Raw genomic sequence first — 19,418 nt, forward strand, 5'->3', positions numbered from 1 at the left:
TGCCGACAAGCTGATAGGTATGAAGTCACACGGCAAAACCCAAGCATCACGGGGTATTTTAACTGTTGGTATCAACACTGCGCTACGCAATAAAGCACAGTGTAAACGGGTAAGGAATTGACTTACAGATCTCTAGCAGTCGGTGGGGAATGATCACCGAACATCCATTAAAAATGGCCAGATGTGAAATTAATGGTGTGATGGACTCTTTCCAAGACTAACTTTTGCACTTCGGGATGCACCTCAGTTCAGACACAAGTGAGTATCTGAATAAAGATGAGCCAGTTGTCAGGTTCCGGGTGCGTTACCACATCTCTCTCTGCAGAGAGGATCTGCAATATATCCAACCTCCCTTCTGAATCTGATTCTCAAGGTCTGGATCTGAAGCTTGATACAGACAGAATACCAGCAGGCAGAAGATGAAGCGTATACCCTATAATTCAATAGGTAGTGAAAAATGAGCAATATAGAAACAAGCATTTTTCCTAGATTTCACAATTTTGAGGCAGCCAAGTATTGAAAATAATGTCACAGAGAGAAGCAGTTGTGAGGAAAGTTACCTTTTATTCAATGGGCTAAGAGCTTGTGGATTTATTTCATTTTAAAAGAGTCGGGCAGCAGAAAGATTAATGCATTTCATTTTTTGGAACCTCTATTAGACAGACAGAGGCACACGGCCCCTGACTTGCAGCCTAACTCCACCACAGCAGGAGGAGGCTGAAGCGTATGCTAACTCCTTAGGCCAAGTGGAGCAGGAATTCTAAGAGTTGTCACAGCAGCTGGAGAACTGATGGGAGAAGCCATCTACACCATTAGCGCTGGGTAGTGAATCAGCAAGTCAGGAGAAGCCTGGAGTCGACGGAAGTTAAACGCTACCCAAATATAAAAGAGGCACTAAGTAAACTTGGCATCCTGGAGATAATGAAACTTGAAAAAGATTGGTAACAGGCTAACCATGGGATAAGCTGTGTTTTGGGTATCCATCTCGTATGGAACCGATACTGCTCAACCCAGCAGTGCACGAGAACAGATCCCAGAAGAGCACAAGCTCACCAGTAACTGCCAGCATGCAAACGAGGCCTTCTGCCCAGCTCCCCTGAACTTCTTCAGAAACCCCTACACATAAGCACTGCCTCGGCAGCAAACGTAGCAGATGTGGACTGGTAAGAAAGGGGATTTTGCAGCTTTCCAACACTACGGTGCTTCCGCCTACTAAGAACTGAAGAGACTGAGTAGTAAGAAAAGACAACTTTGTTAGAAGGATCTAGATTACTTTCTGTGTCCTAGCTTGGTACCTCAGCTCATCAGGAAACTTCAGAAAAGAATCACTCCACGAGGCAAGCTTCCACCACCAGTCAAAGAAAGCTCACAGAGGATTCCTGCACTCCATTAACGTTAGGTACTAAGGCTTTAGCCTTATACTAGGTATTCAGAGAACAATCCCCTTTGCTACCTTGACAGATAAAGTATTTAAATTACTTGCTTGAAGTTCAAGATCCCACTGGGATTTCCCTTGCTAAGCATCATCGACTTGGACTCCGTGCAAGCCCGAGGTGGGCTGTGGTAGAGATGTTCTCGACCAAGGAATCTGAGCATCACATAAGTCTGAGCAGAATAGGACCTAGCTCAAGGACTGCACTGCTCCGGCATTTTTTAGACACTTCTGCTCTACTGCCTTAGTTACAAGCTTGAAATGAGCTTGAGGAAACCACTCCAAAAACTGGTTACTCTTAGAACTGGAAGTACACATTGAAAAAAATACAAAAACAAGCCCAGTCCAACAGAGAACCACAAGTCAAATACATCCCACGTGCTGTGGGTAATAAAGAAAGAACGTTAAGAAACGTCTAGTAATAAAACTTGATTTTTTACTTCAGTAACAGCAACTGATGGCTAAGCCATAAAACTAAATCATCACTAAGATTGTGTTTTAAAAAATTTCAAGGTTTCCGCAGATGAGCCCAGATTCAATCCTAGGTGGACGTGAACTCTGACGTAGACATTAGTGGTGCTAAAAGAAGACTGCTAAATCTGCATGGGAATCACACGTTAAGTCTCCGCAGAGGCCGTCTGTAACTAGTTATTTCAGTTCTTATAACAAAGCAAATCCAGTGGTTGCCTGCTGTAAAACTACCTTTCTAACCTCTGGCTGTAGAAAGCACCAGCTCTCATCTTTCTTCTCTGTTCATTTTCAATCACCCCTCTAAAGCTAAGTCGGGTCTTTACAGTCTCTGCGTTATACTAAGCTTTTCCCAATCCTACATCATTTCTCAATACTGCCTTATAGGATCCCACATTACTCAAACCTGTTCTGAGCCTGTAATTTCGTGATAGAAATGGTGATCTGATACAAAAGCTTGCTTGTTAGCTCTGGACCTGTGCTAGACACCTACTAAAAGCACATGCTATGCTTTTTGTCCTTTACTCCCAGAGGAAAATTCATTTATGCCAAGATAACTGCTATGCTATACAGCTGTATTAGCATTCAGCTCTTCACGCTCGTCATCCAGACAGCTGCGGGCACGCTCAGGTCCGTGTGCTCAGCTAGAAGTTAATTATTCACCATGGTCCAAGAGAGGTCCACAAAGCACCGTTTCAGTTTCCCTAATGCTTAGCCCAAAGTCTTGGCCCTCAAAGTAGCGTGGCAAATAACTGTCAGGTTTGCTTTGAAGAAAATATCTCACAGAAGTTGAGATGCTGCACAAGAAGGGGACAGGGTTGTATACGTAAACCCTTCCAACCAAAAAGGTGGCAAAAACAGATAATTCACAAGCTTGTATGGCATAAGAGGATATTCACATACAAACAAGACTAATACTCAGCATCAAATTTTGCATTTCATCCACTTACGACGACGTTTTCCACATAAAAACATTACTTTGGCTTAGCAGTAACAGTAAAACGAACCATCATAAGCCTAGTTCTTGCATCTTGTCAGAGATTTTTATAGAAAAAAGCTGCAAGTTGAAGTCCAAGTACATAGGATTCTTTACACCAAATCAAAGAGTTAAGTTCCAAATAATCCTTTTGATTTCTCCAAGCAAGCGAGAATTATTACATGTTAGGTAATGAGAAGACAAGTAAGGACTTTCAGGAAAACAGAGATTGGATTTGGGGCTGGGCACGGGGCCGGGGAATATCAACTGTTATATTTCAGGCTAAGCACCCTCATGCTTTACTGAAAAAGAAAAAAAAAAAAGGGAGAAGGGGAAGAAAGCCTGCAAGAATTACTGCAGCAAGTCCTGTGTCTAATAGTCAATTACACAAACAACTGAACTTGCTGTTTCTGGTAGCACATTGTGTCCTGTATTTCTTCCGAACCTTCATAAGCCTAAGTCCTCAAGTAATTCAGTACCACGTATGTTACACAAGCAGAATTTTGAACAGCTACCTAGCATTCAGGTTTTCCCTCCTCAAAAAGTGTTTAAGCATTCCCATGCCAGGCACAGATACTGAATACCTTTACAACATCAAGTGATGTTGTTGTTAGCTGTCTGTCTATTGCGTGTTTAACTTCCCTATGACTACTTAACCTTGCTATTTTTCTGCTATTAATGCTTCCTTTGAAGTTATACCGTTAACACCCCTTTGTGAAGTGTTCCTGAACGCCGGCCAAGTGATTCAACAGCTCTCTATCTGAGCCCTGTAAATGATGCAATTTTGGGGGGGAACATGACAGTTGAAGAGAGCTGTGACTCACTAAGACGCGAGTAACAGAAACAAAGCCGTACCCTGTCCCAGGAAGCTTGCATCAATACTCACCCACTTGCATAAGGAAAACATTAAGACAAGAAAAGGTCAAAAGGGCTTTCCCATTCACCATTATTAGGAGTATGTTATCGGCTCCGAGCAATCCCAAGCCCCGTGCCCCATTCAGCAACACTTACACAGAAGAACCCTTATTTCTTACAACCTACATTTCCACACTCAGGGTAAACAACTTTCCTCAGGATTACACCAGGCCCTATCAACAAAAGGGAACTTCTGCCATGAAAGGGAACCGAAGAGAGAACAGAACAACCGACCACCCAAAAGATCTTTACTGTTGCTTTATTTTTTTTTTTTGGTGAATTTTAACCATAATCCTCAACAGTACTAGAAAACGAGAACTGAAGCCCCCGTTAGTGCCCCACCAGGTAGAACTGCAGGGTGAACCCAGACCGAAGCATTTTAGGCTAGAGCTCCAGCAGCACCACAGCAGCATCTCTGCTCCCAGGTGCAATGGATTCAGGTATTCCAGATTTCAGAGAAGACACACTAGCTTTTAAAGAGCTTGAAAAGTCATTCTGACTGAAACTAGCAGCAGTAATTCATGCCACATGCTTCTCTCAGACTCTAGGGGATACCTAAGCAGTTTGCTTTTTTACCTCCTCCCGAAGATCCCTATACTTCCCGACTAAGCAGCTCTCGGCAGCAGCTCATTCGCAGCAGTTACTCATGCACAAGCCAGGAGCAACGCCGTGCAGGAGTCTGGCTCCACGGCAGAGGCTTGGGTCAGCAGTCAGTTGTGCTGGGAGCCATCAGAGCAGATCCCCTGCAGCCAGGGGAGCCGTCCCACAGCCCCGGGAGTCCCCAAACCACCTCCCACCTGCCTAGCAGTGCCTTCACCTCTACCCCGTCACCCAGCCAGAAAGAGCAGCGATAACCATTCCAGCTCAAATTAAATAAAGGAAGCTTTTCACATCAGCTGAACAGTAATATTCCACTAATCAAAGATCACGATTACTCTAAAACAGAGAAAAACATGGGCAATGGCATGCTAGTTAAAAATAGTGAGAAAACTCGAAGCAATCATATCACTGTGTGTCCAGAAAGGAAGAACCTAACCAAGTTATTTTAACCTGCGACCTAAATGTTTACTCAGAAGCGTTTCAGATGAAAGCATGCACAAAAATTCCATAATACAGACAAAAGACAGCATGTGTAAATACCAGAGTCTAGGCCTAGCTCCTAGGGACTTTCATGTGCATTCAACAGCTTTGTCCAATAGACAGGGAAAAGAACAGGAGCTGCACAACAAGGTCTTAATTGCTGCACTGTAACTTAATGATACTGAGTCTCAACACCTGCACAGTATTTCTGCCCAGTAACCTCCAAAATTACTTCCAAGATGAGATAAAAGGAGGCAAAAATAATAAAACTGCAGCTGCAGCCAAGCAGTAAGCTGGGCATTAACCAGATTTGATGGGGCTACATGTTAGTGGTCCAGCTCCCTACAGAGTTTTTTAAAAAAAACACAAAAATCAGAAGTTTCCTTTGACAAGCATATAAGAGTCCTTCTGTAAGCCAGGAAGTGAAATAAGCAACATCTGACATCAACCTCCTAGAACAGACCATAAAAAATGTAATGTGAAATCTCAATCACCTGTCTCAACAAGCACAGCTTCTCAGGCCAAATGCCGCTCTAGTGAAAAAAGTTTACATATTTTGCAGGTCTGTTTAAAAGTGACTTTTCGAAAAGTCAAAACAACCCTTAAATTAATGTCTTTGATTTGAAGGTTCATTGAACAAACAGAACTAAACAGTTCATGTTGTCCTGAGCAATTATTTACAGGTGAAGAAAAATAGCAGCTTCACCTTCATAAACAAAACGGCATGGCTCAAGTCTCGAGCAGAGCACAGAGCGTGCTACGCGAGCCATTAAATCAGACTGAAAACCTCACTTCTTTTTCAACTTACTCTACTGTGTGGCAGCGTGACTACTGCACGTAAAGGAAGAGCATTTTGGAACAGCTCTGCATTGGATTCCACTTGATCACAGTCCAAAAAAACCTGTCACTGATCGTTTGCAGGTTACTGCCATCTTCATTCAAGGTTTTAAGTAACTGTATGTCCACTGTGGGAGAAAACATACCATGTTACACTGCATCGGCACAGGCAGACTAAGTACGTATCAGCAATGAATGCAAAATTCGGCTTTCAAACCAGGACTGCACAGAAGATTATAAGCCTTTCATCTATTCCCATGCTAGTGCCATCAGCCATATTAAACAAGCCCCAAGACAAAATCCAGCAAATAGGAGATGGCTCAGTTCGACCTAAAAACTGCCAGCTATTCCTCTTTCTTGCCTCAGATACCAGCATTAATACAAAATAAAGGCATGCTGACAAAGAAATGAATAAAACCATCAGGATTTCTACCAAAATCTTTTCTAGTGAGTGACAAAAACACAAGAGGTGTGTGTGTGTGTGCACTCAAGCTCCATTTTCTCAGAACCATCTCAACAGACCCACGATCACAGAGGTGACATCAGTTCAGGCTCTGCCAAACTGCAAAGAGAATTTATAGGCAAACCTGCAGCAATATATTTAGAGCAGCACTATCAAAGGAGATGGTTTTTAACTTTTGCCACAAATGGGAAGTAAAAGCGGTTTCCGTTGTCAGAAAGACATTCGTTTTTCTTTATGTATTTACAGTATGTGACCTTACGGTGATGGATTATTCTTTTATCCTGGTGGTTTCCCAATATCCTACAGTTGCTATCTGGTAGGCTCTGCAGTGAAAGCTTTTTGCATTACTCAAGCATTTGGAACTTCATTCCTTTCTATACTCGCTACATAAGGCTCCCCCAAATGAAAAACCTCCTTCTGAGAGCGCACGTTAAAAGCTGCAGGTTTTTTAACACCTATTTCCTTGTTTAATAGAGGAAACATTTAGCATTGAGCAAAACAGAACAGAACCTTGCTTTATATCTCTCGCAGCACGTTTAACTTTTAAATAAACTTCCCAGGCAGTCAAAGCCATGCAGAAGTCTGTAACACATGCAATATGGCCTCGCTCAACAAAATCTCTCTTCTGGATGAGATCCGTCATTACTAAACTTTTGCAGGCATGCAGGCATGGGGACAGCTAGGAACAAACCTTCCTGCTCTGTTCAAGTCTGGCAGATACCAAGGGATCTGCACTAAGAGACTGAAATAATTACAGAAGAAATTTTAAGGATTCTGCCCACAAGGAAGCAGAACATTTAAAGTTGTGTCAGCCAGACAAACGCTACCCTTGTACGAGCTATACAAGCCACAACAAAGAGTTCCCAAAATTAATAACGAAGCGACATAGATGCTTTTGTTTCCACTCTGCAAACATTATACCAAAGGTGTTTTCATGCGTATTAAAATTAGCACAAAAGGCAAAACCTGTCAATCCCCACACAGTGCAGTATGAGTGCTGGAACAGACTCCACAACACGCTAATCAGTTTGCCTAAGACATCTCCCCACCATCATTTTACAGGGGAACCATTTTAAGTTACATGGAAAGATTTTTAAATCTTCAAGCACGCACACAAGTTCAAGCTGCGGATGAGAGAAGCAGCTATAGAATAAGAATGAATAATTATCAGAGATTATACTCAGAAACAGGAGATAGTTAGCAAGATCTTTTCTGAATGATTGATGCTCTGAAAAAAAAAAAAAGTCCTATACAAGGTAATGTAACGAAAAAGAAAAGCTAGTACATGAAAAACAGGGCAAACACTAAAATGTTGTGTCCTTCGGTGCCTGTGGTAACAGACTGCAGAAACATCACAGCCAAAAGGAAGACTATTCAGAACAACATCTGGGTAAGAGAGGCACACGTCTCATACAGCTATTTGGGCTGGCCTGCCCCACACTAGCAGCCAGCTGGCTAAACATTTTGATCTCAGTACCAAGATGCAGACACGCTGTGCCCCAAGCGATGCGGTGTTCGCAATCACATTCTCTTTCCAGCGTATTCCCAGAGTTGGGAGCTCCAAGCTGAGACCTCGGTGAGCTCTACAATGTGCTACAGCTGAGCAGGTTCTCACCTGGTGTCTTCCCAGCCTTTAAAGCTCATGCTGGAAACAGTGAGATCAAGTTTATGCAACGCTACCCGTGAGCTAATAAAGCCCTGCTTGGTCCTAAAGGAAATACTGAAGGAAGACGAACATTTTACCACGGTTGCAGACAACGAGCTCCCTTCTAGAGCTACCCAGTTTCACTCCGCAGAGCCATCCTGTTCAACTTCTTTTGGCAAGAGACGGGGCTAGGGGGCTGGGAAGGGAAGCTTGAGTAAGGAAACGCACAGATGACCTCCAGCACTGCCCTCACTGCTGGGCTAACGAGCTTTTCAGTTGTGCCCAGGGCAAGCTGTGCACTCAAATTCAGATACGTCATTTGTTCTATCATGTATGAACAGAATAATCCAACACTTTAAGATGATTACAATACTTAAAAATGATAATTACAATGCAGTTCAAGACTGATGTCAGTAAAGTACCTCAAACTGTGACGTACTACAAACCACAGGGCTTTTTTTGCTGTAAACTGAAGGGGCACGCACTTTCAAACTGGGCATCTGGGGAGAAGTTTTATACACATTTTAGTATCTGGAGCTATTTTACAGAGCTCAGCACCAGAGCTCTTGAAATTATAGCTCACAAATAGCTGCAACATGCAAGCTATATATAAAAAAAGCCTAGATGAAGTCAAACGTTTTCGCTATGTCATTTCTGACAGATGCACATATATCAATGAGAGCAAAGCTCTGAAGGCTTGTAGGCTTGGCAGAGCAGCAGGACAAAGTGTTTTAACATTCTCTGTCAACCCTGGTTATTAGCAAGAGCTGTACAACACAACTTTATTCTATCTCCAGTTGTTTATAAAACTTCGGTAAATTAACTGGCACGGGAAGCTGAATAAGCATCTGTAAATATTTGGGTCACTGAAGCTTAATGTTTCCTTACTGGCTAGGACGCTGCTGCTGCTTTTCGCGTTTATCCTTGGACCCAGCTGCTCATCCCGTTCTGGGCTAACAACTGTCTCCTGCGTTACTGCTACCATTGGAGCTACAAGGCTGAGTAACAGAAGCATAGGATTCAAGTTTTATAGAAGGTATATAGTAAGGGACAGTCACAAAGGAAAACTGCATGCTTAGTTTACATCTCTCTGGATGCTTCCCCTCCCTACTGAAGGCTACTATTTTATTTACGACACTGAGTATTTGAGAAGTGAGTCGTTAATCTGGTACCACCTATGGATGCACACAGGACTTAGCTATGTCAAGTCACATTCAGATGGCCTAAATTTTCACGTTTCCTTGTGACTGGCTTGGAACAAAGTAGCTCAACCCCTGAACTGGGTTGGTAAGCTGCCAGTAAGAGATTGTAGCTCTTCCCTGATGATCTTTTTACTGCTCTGAACCTACTGGCAACCTACACGTGATTATAAATGCCTGTGAATTATGATACATCCTTAATTATACTATCATGTACTATTTTCAGTGAAAATTATGTCTCATTGAACACCCTTAGAATAATTAAAAGCACACTAATAACATCTTACAAAGCACCTGGAAATTTCAATTAGCATGCTTAGCCATGTTCAACTTCTAAAACAGATTTCTTTTAAAGTTTCCCTTTTTCTCTCCCTCCAGGCTCTGAAGCATCAGATCTGAAGTTTCACTGTTCAGTTACACTTCAAGTAAATAGCCTTTGTATAGTAAGAGGCACAGGCACATTGCATTAGTCTTACCGGAAAATGCAAATAGACAACGCTCAAAGTTCCACTACAGAAAAAAGGTTAGTCTTTTTTCTCGCTTGGTAGGGAAGAATTTAATCACTCCGTATTCTGTTTAAATCCCCACATGCTATTTACCAATACTGTGCCTTTTGTCTGGTGAGCTACAGTTAAGCACAATAAGTTACTGCATAGACTACTTTTGGCTTTCAATAGATCAAAATAATTTGCACTCTTTGACCTAAAATACTACAGAAAACAAAGAAACACAACAAGCAAAGACACCTAAGGAAGTGTTTACCAGTTGGTAGTATCTTCTTGCAGTCTTAACAGAGAACTCCCCTTCCTCAGATTACCGATGCAGCAGCTTCTCTTCAGAATCTGAACAAACAGAAGAATTCCATTAAAATGAAACAATACGCAGCATTTCAATTACATCAGCCAGTGCCAGTGGTAAATTGGTGTTAAACCTGCGGTGCCAAGGAGCCAGCGTGCTTTAGGAATCCAAATAAAACATAAAACACTTGTGATTTTATGGAACTGACAGTACAAGCAAATAAAGAGGCATCCTTACAAACTGTTCAGTGAGTCAGTAAGGCAATCAGCTATCCATGATCACAAGCATCAGAAATAGAGCATTACATCTCAGCACTACGGAGCCAAGTTACATTTAGTTGCAGCAGAAAAAAAAAAAGTCTCCATGTACAGTGGCATATATATATAATATATATATATGTATGTATGTATAGTGCATACTGGGGAAAATGCTTTGTTGCTACAGTTCTCATCATTTAAAGACAGATGAAGTCAATAACAGCTTACTCCTTTCTGAACGTACTAAGATCACTTATGTTTGCTGCTTCAAAATTAAGTTTCTGGTGTCGAAATTTAGACTCTTATAGTGCAACAGAACAACATTTCCTATGGAAATGTTCCACTGAGATCTACCGCAAGCACTCCAGGTGTCTTTCAGTTTATTTGGAGAAGGTTTACACAACAACCAACATCTACCTTTTTTAGTGCAGTGACTGGGTGATGAACTAGCCAAAACTAATCCTTTGTGTTATGGTATTACACAAACCTGTCCCATGGGGGGTTTGGCAGGCTTATCTCTCAGGGATTTCAGCTAATTCACCTATAGTTGGGTGGTGTAACAACCTGCCTCCAGTAAAGCCACTGGAGCTCCTACTGCAGGCATTGCTCCTGGTACCAGAATCTACCCTGCAGACACTTCACATCTCAAGGGTTCTTTTAAAGAATGATCCTCCCATTTCACAGGACAGTTCTCTTTGTTCAGTAGAGACGTCAACCCCATCCTGCAATGCATCTCATATTAGAAATTGTTTTAGAAATATAAAATACCTGTCACGTTAATGACATCTGCAGATCCGGCTGAAGAGACATGAAATATTCAGTGTTAATTTGTACTACTTCAGCTCCTTTTACATTAGATAATCCTGATTAACGAGCATTTAATAGGAAAGTATGCTGTTTCGCAGTGGAATTTCTAATCAGAAAACATAATACTACTGATTTGTCCCTGCTCAGGAAGGAAAAAGGGAAAGGGAAGGGCTCTGCAGTACTGGGGCTGGGGGATCTGAAAGCTATCATCAGAAGTTACCACCCATTCCCTCCTCCCCTTCCCACCAAAGAATCCTGAAACCCAAACAGCAGTGCTCGAAGAAGAGGAGAAGGCAAGGACTCTGCAGATTAGTAAGGGTCATTATCCAAAATTTAACTGATAAATAAAATAAATTTATTCTATTTGCAGTCACACTGAAACAAAGTCTTTTGCTACAGATATTTCAGAAGTAACAACAAGAAAAGCAATGGTAATCAATGATAAGTTTTGCTAGTTTGCGTGCACATACAGTAAGCAGTACCTGGCCAACTATCAACTGCCCCCCCTCCCAGCACTGTTGTATGACGTACTCGTTTGTTCTCCTGAGGAATCATAAATCCAAGAAACCTCCAGAAATCCAAGAAACATCCATGACACCTTACTCGTTTCGTTAAAGCATAGGCTTTGTTTCAACAATTGTTCTCCTACCGTATTTCAGGCGTGGCTCCTCCTGCCAAGGAGCTATATGAAGTTAACAACTCCTGACAATTCAGTTAAAACCCCCTGATGGAAGCCGTAGGGTCTTATACTCACACATAGCTCAGTACATCGCTGAGCAGAGCGGCACGATCGCTGTCTTCAGCCCTGACAACTGGATTTGAAAGTCCTCGTGCCTGTGACCACTTAGGCAATTGCAACATGCCTAATTTCCTTCAACACTCAAATACTTGGATCCTTCTATCCTGCTACGCTGCAGTAGAAAAAGCTTCCTATTCAGTACCAGAGAACAGACTTTTTTTCAAGCATGACTGATGATTTCATTAAACAGAAAACTTGGGTTACACTTCCACTGGACCAACTCACATCGCCAGTTTTATGCCTTCAAACCTTGTCATAATTACATTAAGTAGCACGCAGAATTTTGTCTTACTGAAAGCTGTATCTAACCCAGCGCGGAGACCCTCCTGCCCCGTGCTATCCCAGCACTGCTCTCTCCCTGCTCAGCACTCCCCATGCTGCAGCTTCCCCCTGGCACCCCATTCCTGCGTGCTGGCCCTTCAGCAAGAAAGGGAAGAAGTGCCAGGAGTTACAGCTCCAGGGCAATTCCAGATGGGATAAGTCAACATAGCAGAAGAGTAACGGGTACAGGGGAGCAGAGAAATCATGGAAACATCCACTCTCAGAGGAACTCTGTGATCTGCTGGTGCTGAGCAAAGAATTAAGCCTGGAGCCACACGAGGAACTGTTGAGGAAAGACACTGTTGGTCCCTGCAGAAATTTGGGAAAAAAATGAAATAAATAATAAAAAAAAAAAATCAAGCTTTCAAAGTAACTACCCCTTGTATCCTTTTATATGGTCTAATCTGTTTCCATTGATAAAACCTGTCAAGAGCTTGTAACCTATGATACAAATGACAACACTGAAGAATTAAGCATCTGCCAGCTTAGCTCTTAAGTTTTCAGTCAGTATTTATTCAAAAAATAATTTTCTTTACTTCAATAGACGTCTGTGAAGCAAATTAACACTGTTTCTTTGACAGGCTAATTAGAATAGCTCGTAAACAACAGACGAATACGCTCGTTCTCAGAAGACCTCCTTGCTTGCCCTCCGCATACTGCACTGGCATGGCTTTGTAAGGACGAGTCCAAAAGAAGGAAGCAGACAATAAACCTACTTGTTTCTGGTAAATTAGGGAGACCTCACCCGTTCACTTCAGCAGCCATCCCTTACACCTAACCTATTCATTTAGGTGACCATCCCTTACCTCATTAGTTTTGTCACTGAAGGGGAAGGTGGAATTCAGCTCCCCAGCACAGTGCCCCATTAAATCTTGCTCTCCATACAAAACTCATGCTGAAGAAAGCTATTAACCATAAAGGTGCAAAGAGTCTTCTGTGAGTCACATGGTGTTTGTTTTGCTCTGGCATATGTGTTTCAACAGGCACAACCTCAGCCAACACTTCCCAAGCCTCCACGTGTTGCCCTCATGTGAGCTACAAGAAGAACATGCTGACAATTAAAGGCTGCATCATCCGGAGAAAATAGTAAAGCCAGTAACAGGAGGTAATGCATTTTACTGAAAAAGTAATAATTCAGAGTACTCCCATGCTAGAAAGTTTGCTGAAATATTGTGGCAAAACAGCCCTTATTGTCAGATACAGCAGTTTCTAGTTAGGGGGTTGAAGTTATCTCAAGAGGTTTTTCAGGCTTTGCCAGCGTTAAAGCAAGAGCCCGCTCACAGGCCAAGCACGCCCTGTGTCAGAGCTGGGCCCACATCCTCACAAGCAGGTAACAGGGATATCTCAGAGGGAAACTCAAGTCAAAGTGTTTCCTTTAACTCAGCACGAACCATCAACTGCCAACCCAACAGCCCGAGCTCCAGTCCTCTGCCTGGATGCTGGCCTCACAGAGACACCACCAAGGTGAGGGCCTGCGGCAGCCTGAGCTGCCGTTTCCTCTGTGACCTGTAACTTAGACAGCAGGCAAAAACTTACATTTCTGTGGGTTTTCAAACAACTTGGCATGGCAAATAATTCTAACTAAAAGCTCTGTCTAGCTCCTATGTATAGGATTATCAAGAGCAGCCCTGAGGAGAAGGGCCTGAGGGTTGATGAGAAGCTCAACGTGAGCTGGTAACGTGCGCTTGCAGCCCAGAAGGCCAACCGTGTCCTGGGCTGCATCAACAGTGGCCAACAGGGGAGGGAGGTGATCGTGCCCCTCTGCTCTGCTCTCCTGAGACCCCACCTGGAGCCCCGTGTTCAGCTCTGGAGCCCCCAGCACAAGGACACAGGCACATTAGAACGAGTCCAGAGGAGGGCCACAAGAATGATCAGGGGGCTGGAGCACCTCTCCTGTGAAGGGGGACTTGAGGGACCTGGGGTCGTTCAGCCTGGAGAAGAGAAGGCTCCGGGGAGACCTTACAGCAGCCTGCCAGTACCTATAGGGGCCTACAGGAAAGCTGGGGAGGGACTCTTTGTCAGGGGGTGCAGTGATAGGACAAGGGGGAATGGCTTTAAACTAAAGGAGGGTAGGTTTGGATTAGATATAAAGGAGAAAATTCTTCACTCAGAGGGTGGTGAGGCACTGGCACAGGCTGCCCAGAGAAGCTGTGGATGCCCCATCCCTGGAGGTGCTCAAAGCCAGGCTGGATGGGGCTTTGGGCAGCCTGGTCTGGTGGGAGGTGCCCCTGCCCGTGGCAGGGGGGTTGGAACCAGACAGGCTTTAAGGTCCCTTCCAACCTGAGCTATTCTAGGATTCCACAAATAACTTCACCTAGCATCAACCTGTATACCCAACAATGTTGCAGAGACACGAACCACATTTAAAATCACGCGTTAGACACATCATTATCTGTGCTCGACTTTGCTTAGCCCAAAACACAAAGTAGAAGAGACAGCAACAGGGATTGGAGGCGATGCACCCTCCCCAACGTGGATCACAACTGACCGTGAGTGACAACAACCCTTCAGCAGGTTAATGCATATCTGAAAGGCTCAGTATAGAAAGACGAGTTAAAAAAATCCCTATAAAGATCCTTAAAGATAACTGTCAGAAGGCTTCTGGTAGTTTATAAGGAGTTCTGTTGCCAGCCATAAGACAGCACGCAAACTGAGCAGTCAAAATGACCCCCTGCAGAGCTTCTGACAGACTACTCTTCATAGTATGGCAGCCATGAAAAAAAGACCCAAAAAACAACACATCCACTCCCCTATAAAAGCAGGAAAACCAATAAACGCTAGGATTCATATAGATAGTTTCCACAGAAAACAAAACTTGGTTGAAAACTTCCATCACTCACCAAAATGATGCAAAGTTATTTTTTCCTTGCCAACTTAACAGTGCCAAAACTTCAATTTCCAGTTGGAAGAAGAAACTGCTCTGTGACTTGAGGAATTGCTGGTCAGAGAGCTATTAACATATCCCCAGTAGTTTCCTTCTACACAGCTGAAAAAGTAAGTTCTCATTTCTTTATTTGCAGGAGAGTAATCAAGCTGTTTAACATCAAAAGAAGCAATACTACAACTCAATAGTCTGAGCTTCAGCTGTAAATCACACAGTTAATAATGATGATGCTCCGATGCATAACAAAGATTAAACGAGTTGTTTCCAAAACACGGGCCAGCTCCTTCCTCATAGCTCCATAGCACTCGAGAGGTGCTCTGACCATTTTCAACTGCTAATTTTCTTTATTTACCAGACTTAAATATTTGATGATACTCTTTATGTGTTTGAGTGGGAAGGCACTGAAACATTCACGTACCAGAAGTTAATTTTGTGCGTAAAGAGGATCGTTCACTTAAATTAGGAGTTGCAGAGGTGGAGACAGAAAGCACTCACGCATAACCTTTCCTTGTCCCCACAGCAAGCGTTTGGCGTGGGTTTAAAGTACTATCAGTCCAAGACAATGCATTAACTGAAGTGTAATTTACCAAACAAAACACTGACCAGCTTTTCTCTGTGAATTACAGTTGGAAATCCTTTCTATGACTTTGGAGTAAGTGCTTTTCTCCTTCCAGTGCTGCATCTCAGCTTTCAAACACTGGGCTTGACATTCTGAGCTCACAGTTGCATGGCTTAGCGACCGTCCTTTAAAATACAGGTTCTCAGAAAAATTTGAAGTATTACAGAGGGTCTGAATCTGAGAAGAACACTACCCTTACCAGCTTTATTAAAAAAAAACTCAGGGCAAACATAAAAGAGGACACCACTATGAGCTATTCCATGGGGAACAGCTCAAGACCCAGGAGAGCTTGTTCACATTTCAGCAACTTTGGCTACCATCAGACCTTTTTTCTTCCAGCCTGAATTCACTCAACTTGTTGGAGCTCAGGAACCTGTGCCTACATTTACCATAAAAGCAGCAGCAGAAACAACACAGATCTTACATTTAACATAAAACTGAAACCGCTAACTACAGATCTCATTTAACCATACAACGAGCATATTTCTCTATTTAAAAGAAATGTGGAACTGGAAGTACAGCCATACTGATAGGAATCATTTGAACATTCAAACATGAGGTAGAGCATTTAACTATGGGCAGTCAGAACATATCTGAGGCACGACTTGAGAAAAAACAAACAACTATAACCAGCATTTTATTCAGTTCCCCTTTAAAATAGTTACTCCTTACAGAACAGCTCAGCTCCTCTGAGGTGAGCAGGCAGGACACAGATGAAGCATTCCCCAGCTTAGTTACTGAACAGGTTTTCAGAGCAGTATGAAAACGGCAGGCCCACAGTTACAGGGACTCAAGTAGGAGCAATCCTTTCTACTACTGGTGAGAGGATGCTCCTCTTACAAGGCACGGAAGAGAATATAGGAAGAGAGAGAAGTTTGAATATTTCATCATCCTGAAGCACAGGCATCACGTTTTTTTGATCTTGGATCTCAAGTAATGTTTTCTCCTTAATTATACTACACCTGGCCAGGAGACTGAACAAAATATATTGTTAAAACTAGGAATTAACCCACAGGATGAACACAGGACCAGTCCCAGTTTGTCTACTCTTTACAGAGGTGGAATAAAGGAAGGTCTGTGTGACACAAACCAGCAGACCAGCACAACTGGCATTGACTCTAATGGTTAAAGATAAACAACCTACAAGAACTCCTCCTAAGCAAGGCTCATAGCAAGAGGATAGCAGTTGCACATCCAGGCTCCAAGAACAGCTTCAGTTCTCCACTGGACAAAGACCTAGTGTGAGCAAAGATTAGAACTGAGGAATTTCCCATGCCATAAAAATACCTTCTCAGCAGTGCGTACTGTGCTGAGCCTTCCCTAGACCCAGCCCTTAAACCTCTATCTGCAAAGTGCCCCAGCTCCCGCCGAGACAGGCACCAGCCTGGCTCACACAGGCACTGAACTCCCCACACAGATCAGAGGCTGGTTTCCCAGCTATGCAGAAGAGCCTGCTTCTTTTGCATTAGGTGCAATTCAAATGCTCTTACTACTGAAACCAGGTAGCAGGGAAGAGGGAAGGTGTATGAAGCCCTTGATCTAGGTATCTGGTCAATACAGCCTTTTTTTCCTGTTTCCTAATCAGCTGGATTTAGACAAGCTTGTTATCTGGTCCACAGGTATTACTTCAAGCTCTTGGCCTTGTTTACAAGACCTAACTTAATCTCATGTTTAAGTAGCCTGAACTCTTCGCTCGGATGGCCTGAATGATCTTTTTAGGGTCCAAATATTTACCTTTTGTTCTCTCAGATACTGCAGTGCTTCAGACCTCGAGTAGGAAGTCTCACCCTCAGAGGGCTGTTTGCAGGCTGCCTCAGCTCTTACATCCGCTTCTCACCAGAGTCATTAGAGGCAACTGGACTCCTATTTCTGCACAGGAAATCTGATGAACTTTAAGCCATTCTTACACTCCCACATCCTCCCAACACTTCGGTCTGTATCTACAGTACAAGATCTTTGTTGACAACATAGCTGGAAAGGCCATCATCTCCAGAGGCTTTGCACCATGCATTCAATGCCTGTTACAGACTAAGTCAATACAGAAGCTCTACATTTTTTCTAAATTGCTTCGTATTTGGGGTGACAAAGGTAGCATTTAACAACAATTGCTATATTTTCCTGCTCAAGCGAAACACCAACATTCAAACGGTCACATACATATTACAGAGGCTAGGACAAGGGAATCAGCTCATCCTTTCCAAATCAAACTATTCTCAAACAGTAGACAAGCAGAAAAGATTTTACTTTTATTTACAGACTGGTTAGACTGCAAAGCATTTTTGCTACTACAAGGCTAGAAATACTTGTTTCAAGATTAACAGCTTCTGGGGTACAGTTTTTCACAGAGAAATGCAGCCAAAAACCTGACGTTAAATACACACGAACAAAAGGCCCTGAATGAGATGAAATTCACATTGTAGAGTCACACCCAGCACAAGTTCTTGTAAATACTAAGTTGCTGCACATAACTAAAAGTGCAGCAAGAGACAGACATTACAGCTTCACTTCATCTACTTACCAATAAGTCGAAGTGGACGAAAGCACATGTAACAGAAGTACCATCAGCACGAGCCCTGTACCCATCTGCAGTCATTGAGACTAAGTTCTAGGACCATGGATTTCAAGAGTAATAGAATAACAGGAATAAATGGTATTAATAAAGTCTAACTAGACTTGAAATTGAAGAGCCTGCCTTCTGCAGCCTCCCAATTTACATCAGGGACTTCATTTGCAAAGAGCCTTAAAGCCATGGGACAAGCGAGTTGCTCTACAGGTGGAGCACGCTCCCGGCTGCTCCTTCCTGAGCAGCCAGCAGGGCCCTCAGCCACCTCGTGCGGCCGGAGGACGGGCAGCAGCACTACATAGGAGCCCCGTGCTCAGTCAAACAGAGGCAGAGACTCGCGAGCTCTTCCGAAACACGGCATCTGGAGGAGTGTGTTACCTGCGTTGTGTAACAGGAGCCTGGAAGCAAGCTCCAGCTTGGCAGGACGGACGAACAAAGCGTGCGCGCACACACCGCGGATGCATGCCTTCTAGGAAGAAGCTGGGTCCACCGTGTGGTGCTGTAGTGCTCACCTGCTCCAGGACTGTGATTCAGTGCCTACAGAGCTGCGCAAGGACTATGATTCAGTGCCTACAGGGCGTGTTGGATGTGGTACAGCTGCACTGATCAACTGCACACAACATACGTGTCTGGCTGCTGGCAGGAAAGGGCTACACACGCAGTGCAGAGCACTCAGAGAAGTCATCTGCTACAGCAGGATTGATTGAAGTCTCCTTGCCTTCAGATTCCTTCAAAAATCTTCCGTATCATCTGTTTTAAAGGAGCTTCAGAGGAAGTGAAGATAGTTAACTTTCATAAGAGATGGGATTTAGCTCAAGGCCTGTCACGCCTAGCATGGGCTAGAACAAACATTACCTACTATGGAATTATTTGCATTGCCATTCATGAACTTATGCAATTTATCAGGGACATCTCATGTGGCAAAGGCACTGCCAAAGAACCGGATGATTTATTGGTGCTCCTCTAGCAGAGCTTCCTATAGCAGGAACTTTCCAAACACCGCAGACGTTTGCCAGCGATCTCCGAGTATTGGAACACGACAAAAACAAGACCGAGGAAGTGAGACTTACATAACTATAAATCCCGTTAATAAAGATATGCTTGTCACTGTGACTACACTAGAAAATTACTTTAGCATTATGGCACTGTCGTGAGCATCAGGGAGAAACTAGAACGAGCAAGCTGAGTTTACAAGAGCGATGCAAAACCACTTGGCCGATCAAGGGGCTTTTAGTAGTTTTCCTCAGTCTTTCAATAAAAATGAACGTGGTCTTACTAAGCCTTTGAAAACCATAAATATTAACTGTATTCAGTGTCTTATCATCAAAATACAGAAGTGGATGTTGGCCTTCTGC

General features: G+C 43.3%; 1 protein-coding gene across 7 annotated transcripts in view; it reads right to left on the minus strand.

The window, feature by feature from the left end:
• The window catches only part of CYRIB (CYFIP related Rac1 interactor B), a 94,084-nt gene that overhangs the window by 33,412 nt on the left and 41,254 nt on the right, over positions 1-19,418 (minus strand). For 5 of the 7 annotated variants that reach the window (XM_035556296.2, XM_035556299.2, XM_035556297.2 and 2 more), the window contains one exon: positions 9,778-9,857. The exons of the other annotated variants lie outside the window; for them this stretch is intronic. The gene's annotated coding sequence lies outside the window, so the exon portion shown is untranslated. The remainder of the gene's footprint in view (positions 1-9,777; positions 9,858-19,418) is intronic. 7 annotated transcript variants of the gene reach the window in all.

Source organism: Cygnus atratus, chromosome 2 (genome assembly GCF_013377495.2).
Source record: "Cygnus atratus isolate AKBS03 ecotype Queensland, Australia chromosome 2, CAtr_DNAZoo_HiC_assembly, whole genome shotgun sequence".
Taxonomy (NCBI): Eukaryota; Metazoa; Chordata; class Aves; order Anseriformes; family Anatidae; genus Cygnus; species Cygnus atratus.